We start from the raw sequence: 16,205 nt of genomic DNA, 5'->3' as shown, positions 1-16,205 counted from the left end.
GATCACATCCATTGGGATCTGACAATGTCCATCTTGCTATTTTACTCCTAAAAACTGTATCTCCTGTGCATGCCCCTTGACCTTACTTTGGTTTATGGCAAAACTGGCTTTCAAAAGGATTTGGATTATAGAATCCACTTGGTCCAATAACCTGTCAAAGTAGAGTGAGAATCATAGATCCAACTCAGAGCTAGATTGGAGTGCTCAGGGCCTTGTCCAGCTGAACTTTGAATATTTCCAAGCATGAAGCTCCACAGCTTTCTAGATTACCTGTTTCAGTGCTGAAACATTCTCAGAGAAGATTTTTTTTTTCTTCATATCCAAGTCAAATTTCACTTTTTGCCATCTATGACTACTGTTTCTCATCTGCTGTGTGCCTTTGAGGAGAGACTGTCCTCCTCTTCCCTATAATCTGCCAGAAGTCAGTGACAGACAGCTGTCAGATCTCATCCCCCTCCCCAATCCTTCTATACTGCAAACCAAACTCCCTCAGCTGGGGGTTTAATATCCAAAGATACTAGAGCATTAATCTTCTTGATTCTTCCACAAAACCAATCAGTCACTTGTTCTCCCCAGCCTAGGACTACAGTCCCTACAGCTCATTTTTCCTTTCTGACAAAGAAGTTGTTGCTGCTCTGGAAAGCTCAGTTCTTTCTGTGAAGCCCCTCTCAGGTACCCTAAGAATCCCCCAGCATTAATCTCAACTCAGCTCTGATCCCTAGGATTTCCCCCCCTCTTACAGGATCTTTCCTCCAAACAAGATCATCTTGTTCTTTATGAGAGCCCTTCGTCTTCTGGGGAAATATTTTTGGTGACACCTCTTCATTCTGGAAGTCATGCTCCTGGTTTTCCCAATCTAAATAGTTTGTTGTTCTAATTTGTTGTTTTATCTCATGTTTCTGTATTAACTGGAGGATTCAGGATGGGCCACTATTTTTAGTCCATGTTCTATCTAAATTTATGAACATTCCTTACTGATTTCAGCTAGAAAGTAACAGGATTGTGCTTGAGCTCAAAAGTTCAATTTTAAAAAATCCCCTCCTCCCCTCCCCCCAATAAAACAAATTGTCTGCTACCTCTTAGCATTTTAGCATTCACAATTTCAGCTATTTTTTTTCCACGTGTGACAACTGGGAAACCCAAAACTAGACAGAATAGTCCTGATAAGGCTGAACAGATGGAAGAGTCAGTTTCTTTGACCTGTTTTCTACTTTCTTGGTTATTATGTAGTTAACCTTCACTGCAAGGATGCACTAATGGAACATCTTCAGCTTTTGTCCACCACTATCTTTTAAAAGCTACTTGTTACTGCTCTACAGAGTTACTCTATTATAGTCGCAGGGCTTTTCACTTGTCTTAGGCATGAAGTTATGGAATGACTCTTGGCCAGGTTTTCCCAGAAGCCTTTTATTAAATACTTGTAGAAAAAAAATAGTTTAGAAAAGTCATCTGGAGGTCATCTTGACCAACTCTCTGTTTCAAGCAGGGCTATCTTCAAAGCTAGATCAGGGTGTAGTCTAGTTGAATTTTGAGTATCTCAAAACTAATAAGATAAAACTCAAATCAAATGTCTATGACATTATAATAGCTTAATTACTTCAAGGAGGGAAGAAGGTCAATTTATAGGCCAGCTGGTCTCATCCTGATCAAGAAAATCTATTTAAAATTGAGCCAATTACATGTTGGAAACAAAGAAGGTGTACTTGCACAGTAGCTCTACAAGGATGTTAACTCTTCTGATTGACACCTTCCAAGACTACTGAAAAGCTGGTTTGGATTGTCTCTCAGTGTACCAAGAAAAAAAAAAAAAAAAGTAGTATGTTTTCTAATTTTTAGCCTTATTTCTAGTGAAGTTTGCTTTATTAAAATTAGATACAATCAGATATAATCTCTGGGGTGAAGAAAGGAAACAGATTTGTGAAGCATCATCTGCTGGGCTTTGTCACCCCAGGAGGGAAGTAGGAAGAATGCGTGGTAAGAGATTTGTCTTGTATGTTATTATTCATCAAAAGTGTTCAAGTATTAGTGCTATGTTAATGAAGTATTCTTGAATAGTCTGACAGATCTCATGATAAACTCCTTAAAAAAAAAACAAAACATCAATAAAACTGGGAGGGTGTCAATTGGCTAATTAGCTAATAATCAATATTCATCAGCAGTAGCTGTGACAAGATGGCAGACAGATACTAGGCTTTGTTCAAGGCCTGGGTGCTTTGTTGGCTCAAGTCTAGGGGAAGATATTGTTAAAACCATTATAACAGTGTTGTGAGACAAGAGTTAGTGGAAAGCAACAGCATCCTGATAGTGACGTTAATCTAAACCGAGTACTCAAAAATATTTTCTCCTACATAAAGTATTATGAAAGAGTTTGTTCTCACAATTAGTAACTTTTCCTAAAGTGGGGATTAGAAAGGGAAGATATGAAATGCCCTGGATGGAACCTGTAATTCCGAAGTCTCCAAGAAGGTAAGGATATCAGCTTATGGTAATTTAAGCATTTAGTTATAACTTCAGGGATAAAAACTGATCAGAACATTCCTGTAAATCTCAGAGGCAGACACAGCGAGACTTACCTCACTTACCTGTAGGTATCTACAGCAAAAATACAGACATTTATTTCTGAGCATGCTATCTCAACTCCCATGATATCCAGAAACAAAAAGCATGAGTTATCTGGTCTAGTGGAGGTGTCTGTATTATGATGGAAATGGGATGTATTGTACAAGCATCTGGTACTTTTCATTGACTCTGAAAGCCTAGGCAGCCACATCAAATGCCTGAAGCTAAGACAGTTGAATCTCACCACGACTAGCTGTGTCACAAACAATATTAATAATAAAGTGAACTTGTTTGGTGAGTCTATTTGTATTGTATCTCAAACAACATTAATTATGGTTTGTTTAGCAATATACAGCTGTCTAATTTCAGCTTATTCCAACCATAATTACAAGGTATGTAAAGGAGAACACAAATTGGCTGTTTTCACTCAATACCAATCCATTTTCTTTAAAAATGAAGGGTACTGTGTGACTTTCTATGGTGCTCCATTGCTTTGGGTAGCCAAGAACTACGCAGTTTCATGGAGAGGATATTTCTTCTGAAAACTAAGATCGAGTCCTAATCTTGGTTTGGACAGCTAATTATGAGATTTCTTGGAGCAGAAAATTCCCCAAAGGTCACAGAACTTCCTCCTACACAAGCTGGGTGTGCTGTGGGGTTCTGGGCTTGCGTTAAATAAAGAGGCAAGTTTGAGAAGACCAGGTGTCCTGGATTGTCAGGGTTGTGCTGGAAGTAGTTTCCTCTGATGTTATCAGAGAATGCTGTTAAAGTTGCCTCCTGCAAGCTTCTGCCCCTGATGCAACGTCTCCTGGAGCTGTACTGTGCTGCAAAGCACCTCTGTGATTCTTCTCTTTCATCAGCATTTTGTGTTAGGCCTTGCTTGCGCTCGTTGACTCCAGCCCAGAAATAATACCCACTGCTTTCGCAGCACCTCCCAGCTGCCAGCAGCTGAGATAGCTTCAGGCTGGGCTTGCAAATAGTGTGCAGCAAGGAGAAGCAATAGCTCCTGACAGCGCAGCCTGCTGGAGTTTTCTGACTGCAGGGCTGATGAAAGGCTCAGGCCTTAGGTTTAGCACACTTGTAGAAAATAAGCATTGGGGAAAAATAAAGTAAAAACAAAGAAATGGAAATAGAGAAGAAGCAAACAGTAGACACAACTTATTGCATATTTAAGCAGGTTAGCGTTCCAGGCTTGTACTGCTGGGAGAGTTTGACAGGTTTACACTGAAAGATACCACTTAGAAGTGTTAACTTCTTTTAGCTTAGCATTATGGAGCTTTTTCTCTGGAGAGTATAAAGCTGGCTATAGCTTTCATAATTCATTCTTAAAATGTGAGGTTAATGTGTAGCTACATTAGATATTAAGGGAAACAGATGGAGTGAAGAACACAGTGAATCACAAGGAATCTGTTCAAGATTTTTTCTCACTAAGATAATTTTTTCCTTAGTGAGTCTGCCTTAAATATCAGAGCTCCATTCACCATATAAATGCCAGTTCCACTGTGCCTTGTTTGGTATTTGAATATTCAAGCTAGACATTGATTTTGTTCAAGTTGGGGCTAAACTGAAAAGAAGCAAAATCATTCTAATTGAATTTAGTTATATCTTTGTTCTAAGTCTCTTTCGAATATCTAATACTTTGATTTCTCTGGTGATCATCTGTAATACTATGCTTTACAGTGACCATGACATGCAGGTCTGCTTATTTTAGTCATGTGAAGGAACTCACATTTCCTAACACAAACCATGCCCCATATCAAAACTTACTGTAATTCCAGACTACTCATCATCTTCCTAGCCAACTGTCCCAAGGCAGAGGTAGGCTGTGTGGCTTCATAAATAGGTTTGTTGGAAACATCAAGTGAGGTGAAATGGCATGGTTCCCGCATTCAGAAAGACTAGCCAGGATTTTTATTTCTCTTCAATCAGATAGGATGGAAGAAGAATGCCACTGATGACCTCAACTGCAGTTAGAGGCTCATAGCTTTCCAGAGTTGAGTAAATAATAAATGGTCTTAGTGATGGATGTCTTTGAAATACTCTAATAATTTTAATATAATGGACTGGATAGTATAGATTCATGCTCTCTGATAGTTTAGGCCAAATGATCTAGTGTTTTCTTTTGCATCCAAGTGCATAGAAAATTAGGGCTTATTATGAAACTGGTGGTTATCACATGGAGGAAATGACCAATGGAAGTATTTCCACCTCTTGATATTTTCAAAACTGAATAGCTTTCAGGAAGTGAAAACTTTATCTGAATACATCTCACAGTGCTTTGTGATGAGATGAACAGATGAAATTGAAATCTATGTGACTTCAAGAGGTCATTTTTTTTTTATTATTATTTTGGTGTGTGTGTAGATTCCATCAAAAATATTTTGCTTGCATTTTCTGTTAAGAGTTTTGAGTGAAATGTTCCTAACCAGTATTTGAACTGATAAACAAACAAACAAAACACACAGTTTTTGTATCATTCTCCATTTTGAGAGAAATGTTTTGGCTTGATTTGTTGTCAGCTGTTTTTCATGTTCTTCTGCCCCCTTCATGGCTCATGTAGCAGTAATCTATAATTTGGAACGAGATGATCAGAGCTTAGTATCTGCTTTGACTGAAATAATCCTCATGGCTGTGATGTGTGCTAAAGTGTCAGGTCTGAAGTCTTCTGTAGCATTTGACCTCACCTGCTGGGTAGGATATAAGGATATGTGCTACTTTGCATGGAGCTAAGAGCAAAGTATGCCCCTCTGTTCTGTTACTAGGATGGAAGGACTTTGCACCACACATTCTGCTAGAATGCAGTGTTCATCCTGACTTACTTCCACGCAGACTGGTGATAAGGAAGAGTGGACATTTTGGTGGTTCTATACTCCCACCCATTTTATATTTCACCTACTTTGTCCTTGGAGTGTGAGCTACAGTCAGCCAATTTTAGGCCAGGGAGGGAACATCTGAGACCTTTTTTTCTTTCTCTATAGCCAGGAAAGGGAACTTGGCTTCTGGTAAGAGGGGACAAAAATCTGTGTTGATGTCAAGATTCACAGCTCCACTAGCAGATAGATATAGATCATTCTCCAAAAGGTCCATTCTGGACTGACACTTGGTTTCTTCTGAGGCAGGAGAAGACAAAATTAACACATTTGCGAAGTCAAAAATGGAGTCATGTAACTATTCTGTGTGAGGCTGTGGGTTTGCAGTGTTGAGGGTCATGAACAGACTGGAGGAAGTGTAGGCAACCTCCTTTCCGTTTTCCTAAGAGGGATGCTATCCTGTTGTTTTTCTGTGATAATGGTGGCACAGTGGGAAACCTCAAACTGCTGAACAAGGCAAATAATCCACTATAGTATACAGGCTGTCTATCTCTGGTTGTGCAGGGTGTTTGTTCTTTTAATCCATAGCCTGAATGGTCGATGCCTCAAAACGAGTTGGTATTTACATGGTCCTGCAGGTTTATGTGTCAAAGTTCAGGAACTGAAATATTTCAAGCAAACAACGAAGAATCAAAAATATTGTATCCTGTCCCTGCTGTTACTTCTCGCAGAATACACAGCACTGTCATTCAATCAGCCCAAGCACGTGTCTTCTATTCCCTCTTGTGTGTGTTGATTTTCAGTGATGGTGTTTCTGGATGTCCCAGTACACCTCTGACACCCTGTATTTGTTGTTTCCTCCTTATGAAACCTGTAACCTTTCCTTAGCATTCATGTCAACCAGGTCCTCCATTCTTGCAACATCCTCTTGCTGCTGCCTGGATGTGCAGTACAAAGCTTACTGGTGATCTGTCCAGGGGACCAGGATTCTTCTTAGGCTGGAGGTGTCAGGGACACTGAGCTTATTTTATCCTGGCATCATTTCTGTCACGTTAGAGGAGTTGTTCCTTACCTACTTCCTCACCTGTAGGATGAGATGAGGGAGTCAAGGTGAGTTTCTTGCATTCCTTTGCAGGTGGGTGTTTGCGACATGTGGCTTTTGTACCCGGTGTCACCCTAGTAACAGCAAGTTGCTGTCTCTTGGCAACTGTCGGGGTTGCTAAGAGAAAAATTGGCAGTGTTTGACTCTGATGTCTTTGACATCATCCACTTACATTACATTGGGACAAGTTTGATGGAGACAAGAAGACCTGATGGCCAGCCTCATCTCCTTTAGCTCAGATGTGTGTTGGTTTAATAAATAGTTAATCATGTCTGTAAGACATGGAATAGTCTGAGAGTCAGAAAATATGATTCCTGTTAGTTGCCCTCCTTGGTCCTTTCAGTATGTACAGGTAACATTTCCTGCCCTCAGCTAAAAGAGCTGGAAAGCAACACACAGAGGGAAGAGAAGCCCCATACTTTCGCTTGTTGGATGACCATCACTGTCTAGGTGCTAAGCGTTATTGCAGGTGGTTGATGCGCTAGTTCCCCAATCCATTTCACAAGTGGCTTCACTGAGAAAGAAGAAGCTTTTGCCAAGCTGCCATCTCTAGCAGTGTTTTGCTCTGTAAATCTCCCTGTCTATAGGCCATTATGTGAAAGTCATAGCTTGAGTGAAGAGTGAGTGCAGGGGGAAGGGAAGGAACAACAGATCCAGTAAGGTATTATTCTAGCTCAGTGCTGTGGAATTCAGTGGATCTATACCAGTGCAGCTCTAAAGCAACACAGTGATGAACTGATAAATCCCATTTTCTTGCATCTGCCCACTCTGAGCTGGGGCTGGAGCCATTACTATCTGCTGTTGCATGTCAGAGCATGTGCAGGATGAGTTGTGCTCTCTGCAGTGTAGAGCAGACAGATGGTGAAACCCACCCATTCCAAAGTGTGCCTACAGAGAGTAAGATTTTTGCACTGTTGTGGTGCTGGCAGATAACGACTGCAGCAATATTCTTACATTTCAGAGTGGTACAGTCTCAGAATGAAACAAGTGCTATTTTACTGGCATTCTTTTCTAGCACCTCTTTGCTCCACAGCTTCTTGTAGAGCTTTTGGCACAAACCAGTGTTGGAGACTGGGTACGGTACTGGCTGGACCAGCTCTGTGATTTGGTGTGAGAGCTGGATTATTGGCAAGAAACACAGACCTCAGCCACTGGTGTGCTTTTAAGACCAGAGAACCAGGGGAGAAATGTTCTTCACCCCTTCTAAACCCTCTGTGTTGGCACTGTGCAGGGAGAGTTTCTCTTGGCTAGGGAGGAAGAGGGATATATTCTCTACCCTAAATGAATAAAATTTCTTTAGCTGTACAAGTGGGGCTTGTGACAAGACAAGGAAGTGCCTGGCAGGCACTTGCAGAAGCCATCAGAAATCCAGGATATATTCAGAAATGCTCAGTTTTCCACCAGTTTGCTGCAGCTGACAGCACATTTGTGACCTTGGTGACAGCATCAGCCTCGCAAATGAAAAGGACATGCATCACTAAGAGGAGAATTAAATTTGCAATGAATGGCTTGCATTTCATTTTCTATTACTGTCATATTTATCTGTCCCAGCTAATCCTCGTGTCCCTAGAAGGCCTGCCCTAGTGTTCCACTTCCTGTAGTAGGAGTGATGCCTATACTCACAGTAGGGGTAGCTTTCTCTCTTTTGACAAACACTACCAGGTACATCCCAAGCTCCTCGTTATTTTGCCAGTGGTGAGGACTGTGCAACTTGCTGATGTGGAGACTTTTACCTCCTTAGACAATATCAGCTCTGACTTTTGACTGTAATCTGTAAAAGCAGCATCTATCAGTAAAAATGTTGCTCCCTGGTTAAGCAGATAGGGTTCTTGTGTCGGTGTGAGAAGAGGAAAAAGTAATCTGCTACATTGCAGCTGCCATTTCAGAGATTTTCATCTGTCTCTTTTCCTTATATAAGCCTAAGAGCAGACACAAGATATGGGGGCTATAGGTATATGAAATGGCTTCACACACCCATCTACACATCCCTTTCAGGCTAATTTGGGTTAGAAGAGGTAGGGAATCAAAGAACAAATCAATTTTTATTACTGTTCTATAAACTGTGGAGACTTGGCTTAATTACCAGTGCAATACTGACATCCTGGGTGAATCCAGGTATGATTACTTTTTTTTATTTTTTATTTTTTATTTTTTTTTATTTTTATTTTTATTCTGCTTGTTTCATTTTGTTTATGTATAATGCCACTGTAGTTCATTTTTGTGAAAAGTGTGATCATTATTTTATAGTCCTCTGCTTAGAAATTCCTACCTGGAGGGCCATTTGTGATGAAGTTTTCTATTAAGACCAAGGGGCAGTCACCTCTAAAGGAATAGGCTAGAAATCCAAGTCATCTAGAGATGTTTGCCTGAGTTACAGGGGCACGTGATATGAGTCTGGGGGTAGAGGAATGATTTGCTGTCAATCTTGACTCCCTGGCTTCTGAAGCTGGGCCAAATCCACTTCCTAGAATTAAATCAGGGTGCTCAGGATCATGATGACAGCTGAAAATGACCAGGTGATCCAGTAACCTCTCCTGTCCTCCATCAGAGATGGGGGGAAAAGGGAGCAGAGCAACTGGGGAATTAAAAATGGAGGCTGTGACAGGTGCCACTCTCTGTGCCCAGCTATTGGAGGCTTACTCACAGAAGACAGAAAGGCAAGAGGTTGGCTCCCTTCCACCACAGCCTTGCTGACTTTGTAAGGTCACAGTGAGTCTGCCTTGATTCCCTGTCTGCTGCGCTCCCTGCTGCCCTGCCAGCACTAATGCACAGTGACTGTGGAGCTGGGGAGCTGTGCTTCAGTTCAGCACTGCAGACTGCAGCCAAATCTAGATGACTTTGCAGATGCTGGTGTTGCGGATGATGTGACCTGAGATGAGCCATGATGCAGCTCTCAGTGCAGGACTGGAGCAGTTTACAAAGTGGAACAAAGCAATGGATTCCTCTTCTCTTCTAAATGTAGTCCCTCAGAAAAGATTTCCCTTGCAAAAGCCTTGGGATTGATGCAGCTGGCAGCAGTGTGCATCTGTTTGTGTTTTAAAGTCAATCACAGTTTTCTTCCACCCTCTGTCAAAAAAGGGGGACTAAGAAGATTGGGAGTCATGAGGAAAATGTTACCTAGAGCTCTGTGGATAGGAGAGATTTTGTAACAGCAACTCACTTTTTGTACCCCTAAACAGATCTAATTCAGAGGAACCTTAGTACAGCAAAGTCCTTTTCTTGGCAGTGTCCAATACCATCTCCTCTGCAGAATTACGTGGTTCCAGGTACGTGCAGCTGAAATGACAGGGTTTCATCTGCCTCCCTCCCTTCCCTTCCACCAGCTGAGAAGCCAGTGAGTGCCTTTATAATGAAGGATTGGCTTAGATATGAGATTCTTGTGCCTTTCCCACGTGTAAGTACAGTCATGCCCAAAGCATATTAAGCCATGATCACTGAATAAAGCCAGGTCAGGTGGTGAGATGTCAGTCTTCTGGCTTATATGTAGCACTGAATCCTTGAAGCCAGTCCCTTGAGTTGGTTAGCAACACTAAGGCTGTGCCACAAAAAGTAGGATTGCAAAGGTTTTGAGTTCTCTCCCATCTAAGTGACATGGCTCCTTAGGCTGGCTGGCATCCTTTGTTTCTTAGGTATGATAAAAATGAGGCCTCCAGTACCTAAAGGTACTACAAGAAAGTAGGAGAGGGACTCTTTATCAGGGAGTATAGTGAAAGAACAAAGGGTAGCATCTTTAAACTAAAAGAGGGTATATTTGTATTAGGTATTCAGAAGAAATTTTTTACTATGAGGGTGGTGAGGCACTGGAATAGGTTGCCTAGAGAAGTTGTAGATGCCCCATCCTTGGAAATGTTCAAGACCAGGCTGGGTGAGGCTTTGAGCAACCTGGTCTTAGTGGAAGGTGTCCCTGCCCATGGCAGGGGGGGGTGGCATTAAATTAACTTTAAGGTCTTTTCCAACCCAAACCATTCTGTGATTTAACACCCTCAGCAGTGCTGCTGCTGGGTGAAAAAAAAAAAAAAAAAAAAAGAGCTGGGGAGGCAGAACAGTAGTAGCTCAGCAACATGGCTCTTTTGCATTTATGATCTTGAATGGAAGGGGAACAGGAATGAGAATGAATTCTGGCTCTTTCTGTTAAAATATGTCTGTGTCTCCCCAGCACCGACTGCACTGATGCTGTAGGACTTGGAATGCCCTTGTCCTGACAAGCAGATCTTTCAAAGCAGGTCGGGCTGGCTGAATGCCTTGCTTTGCATGCAGCAGCCATGGAGAAAAGAGCCTGAGAAAAACAGTTGCTCCTTTTGCCAGCCCCATAAAGCAGCTGGCTTCTCAGATGTCAGGCAGATCTGAAACATCAAAGGGCATTTTCTTGAACTAGCTGACCTTTTATTACACATCTCTTTCTTCTAATACCCCGTAGATTAGCTTTGCCTTGTTTCTGCTTCTGTATTCTTGACCTGTAACAACCCCCCCCACTTTGAACCTGTTCCATGTTAGCAGAGAGGAGGCATTCACAGCAACTGTGCTGCAGCAAGCAGCTCCCAGTGGGTGGCAGATGTTCCTCTCTGAGTTTTCTTTTGTGTGCGTATGTGTGTGTCACTGGAAGTGCCTCCAAGCATGTAACCACCCCCACGCTTCTGTCTGATCCTGAGCTATAGGTGGGCATCACACCAGCAGACACTGAAGGTGTGTTTAGTCCCAGGTGAGCCAGGTGTCACTATGAATGCAAGAGTTTGTCATGCTTTCACATGTGGTAAGCTGCATCCCAAGAATACCAAGGACAAACAGTTCCAGTGGTTATCTGTCTCCCTTGAGCAAGTCTTGCTGAGTCCCAGAGGAGTGCTGATGGAAACAGATGTGAAAGAGGTGTTTCTGGGGGAGTGTGTTGCCAGTAACTTCTGAAAGGTGGGTATGATTATGTGAAGAGCAGATGCAATGAAGAAAGACAGCACAAAAGACAGAACTTCCTTGCTTTTGAGCACCTCTTCTGTGCCCTAGGCGTTTGCTCTTGTGGTTATTGTTAAGCACAGCTCTGCTTTGTACACAGATTGCCTCTGACTCTGTTCTCAGGGCTCTCTGCAGCTTTCTGTTTCCTGGGCCTGCTCTTCTGGTCCTAGTCTTTTTCCATCCAACACCTCTCACATGCATTTCACTCTGTTATCAGTGATTCCCTGCCTCATGCTGTAATCTGCCAGAATAATTTGTACTACCTAAACAATTCTTGAAACATGCATAGACCTTATTCTTAGGGCAGAGGATGGACACTCACAAAGAATATGAGCATCACCAGACTAAAAGGAGTTCCTCTAGGAAACAAAGGATAGACAGCTTGTGTAATGTGCTGCTGAGACCATTAACAAACCTTGGTTTCTAGGCAAAAGGAAGACTGGAAACAGCAGTGAAGAAAAAGAAATGAAAGTGGTTACTGTGTGAGCCTTCTTGCCTTAGGATACTGCACCAAACAGTGAGGGTCAGCTTCATTATTTAACAGTCAAGAACCTGGAGGTCTGTTGCACTCGTTAGCTATCATGTCATGTCATACAGTCATGGAAGCTAGTAGCTTGAGGCTGTGTCTCTAAAAGAAGTGGCTGGTTCTCCACTTTCCTTTTGCAGACTTGAACATCCATTCAACTTGGAAGCCAAGTTTTTCCTTTGTGATCTGAAGTTGTTCTGCCTTCATAAGCAGCCTCAGAGGCTTGTTTAGTACTGAGTCCAGCTAATTCCAAAAGACACTTCTGTCTAGATCGCTTGGAACAGCCCAACTTCAATGTGTTGGCACAGGTTATCAGCTTTACCAGCAAACTAGCTTTTTTGTTTGAAACTAGCACTTACCAAGTGGCACTCAATTAGTATTTTCACTCCAGTTTCATCATGTTGATGCTTCTCACGTGATCTGTCCCTTTCTCAGCATGGAGATGAGAAGAACCCAGGAAGGTTGAAGTGCCACTGGGGATACACTTGTGCTACTTGAAGGAGCACTGGGGCTGAAAAAATGAATATTTCTGTTGGGCATAGCCACTATTTAAAATAGATTTTACTTCTTTAGTCTCCTCAGTACTTATTGATTATCATCCATGTATTTGTCTTGAAAGAGTATGGGGCCTCTGCCATACCATTACCAGTGGATCAAGCCTCCTGGTTCATCTTCTATATATTTTTTTTTTCCATTTTCTCAAACCACTTTGAGTTTTCCTGAAAATTAGGTTTTAATGCTGGAATTAATCTTAAAATAATGAGGATGATCGATTCTATAGGGTTCCAGGAAGGATGGTCAAGCACTCTACAAGCAGAAGAACCATGAACGTCTTTGTTGTTAGAAAGAATACAAATTTTCCCCTCACATTTATCATCTCAGAAACAATCTGGGAGCTATCAGATGAGACATAGAAATATTAGGCAAAGCTGGACTTAAAGGAGACAGTATGAAATCAAATGTACAGAAGATAACTTGTTCTATAGAGGGACAGCTTTGCGTAGGCTATGAAATATTATTGAAACACAATTGGAACAATCCACTTAGGTAAAGTAATGAGAAATATGATTTATGAGGGTGAAGCCAGCTCAACATCATCTTAATGACCTAACATTAAATATATATTACTAAATTTAGTATCTCCAAGAGCATATTGTCAGTGTTCCTATCTAGTTCAATGATTTCCACTTATTTTCAAATGTTGGATAGCCATAGAAAAGGAGTACCCAGCTGTTTTGGGCAGAGGTTACTTTTCTGGCCACAGACAAAGGTATACAATTTACAGAGACCTCACCTTTGCACACCATCATTGTTTTGGCTGCCTTGAGTAAAGTGACTGGTGTTTTGAACTAATACACCATATATAGACAATGGCAGACAAAGAGCCAGCATATGTTTGGTCCTGTTTTCTCCTGCTGCAGGGAGAGTAACCTCTGATAGGAGCACCTGTTATTGCAGTATCTTAAACAATCACATAGAACAGTATCTCCGGGGACAAAAACACAGCCAAGTATAAGCATAGATGTATTTAGATTTTCCTCCATGTGGGCCTCCTGTAACAAGGAGGGGAAATAGCATTGTATTTCCTGTGCTTCAGCTATCTAAGTTACTCTGAGATAAGCCTTCCAATGTCTATTAAGATAAATCAGAATATAAGGTGTGACACGAATCATTCTTGAACCTACGCCCTTGCAGATACAAAGTGTTAAACATACATAGAGAGTTCTGAAAGCTTGAGCTGTTTTCCCTGATGCTGAGACTTTCTGTCCCTGAAGGTAGATTCCTGCCCAAGTAGCAGCTGATGGCCATTCTGGGTTTATGACCACCATTGATTCAGCATCTGACAGCTTGCCCTGTTTTGTTCCTGCAGGACTGAGGCAGAAGCTCAAGTTGGCTATTCTCAGCAGAGCTCATTCTAGGGACTGGAGGGAGGGAGTGGGGGAATCTCTTGCATATGACGTAACTGTGGTATGTCACACTTTTATCTGCTCTTGGAAACTGCAATGTGTCCTGTGCCTCAGCTTCTACATAGAGATAGCCCTTTGTTGTGTTTCTAAAGTTTTACTCAGGAAATTTCCCCCAAACCCACAAAGTTCTTCCATGCTGTTTTGATGGGAATCATGAGAACATAGAATATATTTTGCTTGTAACTGTGGTTTATAATTTCTGTCCTTCTCATGAACAACAGCCAGCAAGAGGAATGAGAAAGTGGTTTATTGGCAATTAAACTTGTTTCTCTGTATTTTGACCACTCAGAATCCTCTGGGTGTTGCAGCACTCTGCATACAAGAATCACATTGAGTGCAGGGGATTTAAGTTGCAGGATAAGAGTAACACAGCATTCTAGAAAGCACCCTTGAACATGCAAAAAGGACCTGTTTCATTGCAAAGTCAACTAATGTTTCTAAGAATGATATGATCACATGAAGAGAGACCAGAGTAAGACTACCAAGTCAGTATAGATCATTTGGAGGACTGCAGCTCATTTGAAAACAGATAGCAGTACAAGGGTGAACCAGAGTTCATCTGAAGTACAAGACACCATGTCCGGAATTAACAGTGCTTTATACAGAGTAGTTTAATGGATGCTCAGTCAGAAAGACGTTATAGAAACAGAGTAGGCAGAAGGTAATGATCTCTAAAACAGGGTAATATGTTATTAGTCTTTAGGGGCAAATTGTCATACAGACTGAGTTACTAGGTTGGGTCCCAGTGAGATCTACGGGAAAGAGAACCACTGCTTTTTACCACAGAACTGGCTTTTGACTTTTGCACCACAAATATCACATCAGCATCCTAATGTGCTCCATTAGAAGGCAGAGTGAGTTTCCTTGATAAAAAGATGCAGTAGTGATGGGATTAGCATGACACCACAGAGAGATGTGTAGGTGGAGTAAGTACTGTTGGTATCTCTGGAGCCTCATCCACTTGCTGTTTGTCATTGGCAGAGGGTATGGGGAATAGACTCACTCCATTTACATTCTCTCTTTGTACACAGCTCCTGATCATGGTCTCCTCTACATAGAGAATTGAACAACTTGGTCTGCGCCATCATATTCTGTGACCACTGAGTGGGACACAGTTTGTCTCTCAGTGTTCTGCAGTTTGCAAACATGAAGCAAACTAAGCTAAAATGCATAGTTTTGGGGTCATATTTTCTGATGGTGCAAATCAGCACAGCCTCAATGAATTTGGTTAGCAATGCTGACCCTGGAGTTATAAATGTTGACAAATCTTTTGCTGTGCATATTATGGCAGTGTGCAGAAGACACAAAAAGAGCAAGTTTTTTTTTTTTTTTTTTTGTGTGTGTGTGTTGCTGTTGTTTTTATTTATTTATTTATTTATTTTTCATAGACACAATTTGAAGGAAGGTTACAATAGTGGTCTGTCTTTGGTTCAAAGTTCCAGAACATGGTTCTAAACATCAGCCACAATGAACACTCCACTACTCCACTTGCCCCGAGTCTGAGAGCAATCATCAGTGTATGCACTAGCCTGTCATGTTCAAAGTACTATTTTTGCACTAAAATCCCCTTGAATTAAATTAACAAATAACAAATAAGCTTCTCCAAGTTTTCATGAGAATCCTACAAGATATACTAGCATAGGAACATATGAGGACTCTCATTTTTTCACAGCTGAAATCCTATTACCTTCCATGCATAGAGAGTTGCAACAGAAGGGTCCGTATGGAATCACAAAAGGAATGTTTCCTGTGCATTTGATGTGGCAACAGCACACAGGATTCCTTCTTAATACAAGCATATGAATATCCTTTGCAAGTGAATGGAAGTGCTAGAAAAACTCGATGTCCACTCTTCTGATTATTTATTTATTTATTTTCAGTGTGACTTAATTTTAGGATACAAGTGCAGCAAGTCTCTTTCCAGTCACTTGACAGTCTGAAACCCCAGAAGTCTGGATGTGTTTTACAGTCATTTCCCCTAAGAAACTGAGCAGCACAATCATGATCAAAGGCCAAAATACTAGCAGCTTTCACAGTAGCAACCAGTCTTTACTTTCTGGATCGTTTTGTCTAGCTCACTAGTAGATTTAGGCAAGTTCAGTTTTAAACAGAGAAATCTTCTAGGCCAACTGAGTACCTGAGTATCACAGATGGCAAAAGGTCTGCAAGGAAGAAAGTAGTTATTTCTACCCCACATTCCCAAATATTCCAATGAAATCTAGAAACAGGAAATAAAATACTGGCCTTCTTTCTACCTTTACTTTTACAGCATCTTTACCTGAATTTAATAGTTCATG

At 41.4% G+C, this 16,205-nt stretch overlaps 1 protein-coding gene across 1 annotated transcript in view; it reads left to right on the top strand.

Moving 5' to 3' along the window:
• The first annotated feature begins 2,184 nt into the window (after window positions 1-2,184).
• The window catches only part of LOC101801566 (very long chain fatty acid elongase 4), a 47,134-nt gene continuing 33,113 nt past the window's right edge, over window positions 2,185-16,205 (top strand). The window contains exon 1 of the mRNA XM_038166797.2: window positions 2,185-2,466. The gene's annotated coding sequence lies outside the window, so the exon portion shown is untranslated. The remainder of the gene's footprint in view (window positions 2,467-16,205) is intronic.

The sequence above is a fragment of the Anas platyrhynchos genome, chromosome 1 (genome assembly GCF_047663525.1).
Source record: "Anas platyrhynchos isolate ZD024472 breed Pekin duck chromosome 1, IASCAAS_PekinDuck_T2T, whole genome shotgun sequence".
Taxonomy (NCBI): domain Eukaryota; kingdom Metazoa; phylum Chordata; class Aves; order Anseriformes; family Anatidae; genus Anas; species Anas platyrhynchos.
Note: the sequence above shows the minus strand (reverse complement) of the source record. Positions and strands in the feature narration are given on the sequence as shown.